Source organism: Oryzias melastigma, linkage group LG22 (genome assembly GCF_002922805.2).
Source record: "Oryzias melastigma strain HK-1 linkage group LG22, ASM292280v2, whole genome shotgun sequence".
NCBI lineage: Eukaryota > Metazoa > Chordata > Actinopteri > Beloniformes > Adrianichthyidae > Oryzias > Oryzias melastigma.
Genome location: NC_050533.1, coordinates 4766481 through 4769168, shown reverse-complemented (window position 1 = coordinate 4769168; position 2688 = coordinate 4766481).

Here is a 2688-nt window from a genome sequence, read left to right as displayed (position 1 = left end):
GACTAGACAGAGTTCAGCTCCAGGCACAAGGAGGGGAAGTGAAGCCAGCCAGCAGACACTCTGAGGGGCTGCCCAAGTAAACAACCGTCCCCCCCCTTCAACATGCATGTTCACACAAGTCCGTATCCTCATAAGCGTGTTTACATTCAACCTTCTGCTACCCCAATTTTTTATTTGCATCTTCTTAAACCCGATTTTCTTCCGTCTTTGTCCCCGTTTCTTTTCAAGAAGTGAAACTGTTCAAATCCTCTTTGTAGAGGTCGGCTGTTCCTATTTCATATGTGATTTGTACAGCTGTGTGTGCACCAGCGTGCAGCGTCCTACCTCCATCACAGGCCAAAATAACAATTTCCAGCTCAAAGCGGTGGTCCGCTCCGCTCACGGCTGCCTTTGCTCTTCAAACCCTCTTAAATGTGCAACTTTGTGTCGGAGAATTATGGTTGTGATGGTTTTCCAGCTGCTTGTGCGACTGTTTCTGGAGAGGCTCCGGGCCCAGGTGGGAAACCAGTTAAAGTCTGTGATTTATAGAGAGAACTGCTTTACTCCTCATTGTACTCTGACGTTCCTCTGGGCTTCATCCAAACGCTGCGTCTCCCTGTCGGTTGTTACTCTGCATCTTTGACAACAGTGATGCCCAATGCTCAGAGAAGAAAACCCAAGAGTTTCCTCTGGAGAACAAGTGGAAAAAGCTGATGAGTAGGCGGTTTGGATATTTATTTTCTTAGTAAATGCGGCCCCAAACAACTCTCTAATCACTCATCACTTTAATCCTTCGAGCAGCATTCATGCGCTGCTTAAAGGATCAAATGTTTTCAGGTAATGTAATTAATAGCAGTTGCCAGAACTCCTGCGGTGAAGTTTGAGTCTTTACGATCAGGACAGCAGTTTCACAGAGTATTTAAAAAAAACAAATGAAAATCTCTCCTTTTTTTGAAAAAAGAGTTCAAAGATTTACCAACATCTGGACTTATGGCGCATTTTTGAACTCTTAAGAGATTCCAGCACAAATCATCTTTGTGAGGTGGAAAAAGTTTAGTTGCACAAAAACATTTAAAAAATGCTCAAAAAGGCATTTTCCTTTTCATACCAAAGGATTTAAAACATTTAAGACATTTTTGACACTGAACCAAAGCATTAGGCAAACAACAGTTCGTTCAACTACATAAATGAAATTGTTTGGAATGAGAACTGGATAAAAATGCCCGTAGATACAGTTGATTATTGGTTTTCAATCTGAACTTCAAGATAATACAAAGTAGTATTGATTACATTACATTTTCATATGCACTAATACAGAGGTAGGTTGTAACTAATTTAATCAATTCTATCTCTTTAAATTATTTTTAGATCAAATGTTCAAATAGTAATTATTTACAGTTGAATTTTCAGATAAACATGTCAGTTTTGTTTGTAATTATACGCCCCCATGAGTTTTTAGCCAATCAAACACTGACATAAAGACTGCAAGCAGAAGATGTTTCTTTTTATTCAGTCAATTCAAATTTTTTGTCACATTCTGAAAAAAGGAGATTCGGACTAGAAATCCTAAAAGTACTGGAAGACTTTTGTCACCAGTTATTTCTTGTTGTTGCTGCTTCTTCGGTCTTCTTTGTTCCTGTTTCTTCTTGTTGCTTCTTCATGTTGTTTCTCCTTTTTCTTGCTTCTTGCTGTTAATTCTTGTTGTTTCTTCTTGTTTCTGGCTTTCCTAGTTGCTTCTTGCTTCTTTTTCTTGTTGCTTCTGTTGTTGTTTCTTCTTGCTTCTGCTTCTCGTTGCTTCTTCTTGTTACTGCGTCTTGCTTCTGGTTCTGCTTCTTGCTTCTTCTGTTTTTGCTGCTTCTTGTTGTTGCTTCTTCTTGTTTCTGTTTTTTCTTGCTGCTTCTTTTTCTTGTTACTTCTTGCTGTTTTATCTTATTACTGATTTTCCTCGTTGCTTCTTCTTGTTGCTGCTTCTTCTTCTTGCTTTTTCTTGTTGCCTCTGCTTCTTACTGTTTCTTCTTGCTGCTGCTTATTGTTACTTCTTTATGTTGCTGCTTCATGCTGTTTCTTCTCGTCACTTTTTGCTTCTTATTCTTGCGTCTTCTTCTTGCTTCTTGTTGCTAGTTGCTGCTTGTTGTTGCTTTCTCTTGTTGCTTTCAGTTGTTAGCTTTAGTTGCTGCTTCTTGTTTCTCTCTTCAATGGGAAGGTCCTCTTCAAAATCCACACAGATGATTCTGGATTATCAGAGTGCAAAATGTCCTGAACGAGCCTTGAATTAAAGACGTCGTACTGTATCTGTTCAGAGTTTTGTCAGTCTGTATCTCGTCTCACGTGCTTGCATTTTGTCTTAAAGAGATATCTCCACACATCTTTATGATGACTTGAAACAGCCTTGAAGCCACGTTCTACTCCTGTCAGTGGTCCAGATTTACTCACAAGCATGTGAATGATCTTCTTCTGTTTTATTTAGTGTTGATCCAGAAAAAACAAAAACAGTTTTCAGAAGCAAAACTAGGCTGTGAGCCAAACAGTCAATGCACACGACAGCGAGCAGGGAAAGGTAAGCATGTCGATGAAGATTCTCATTCATCCAGGTGACGTCTTGAAGTTGAGTCAAAGTGTCTGAACTTATAGGGGAATGTAAACAATCACAGGCGGCGTTCTTGCTGCAAGAAAATGCAAAGTCAGACTCTGTAATGCTGACCTGAAACC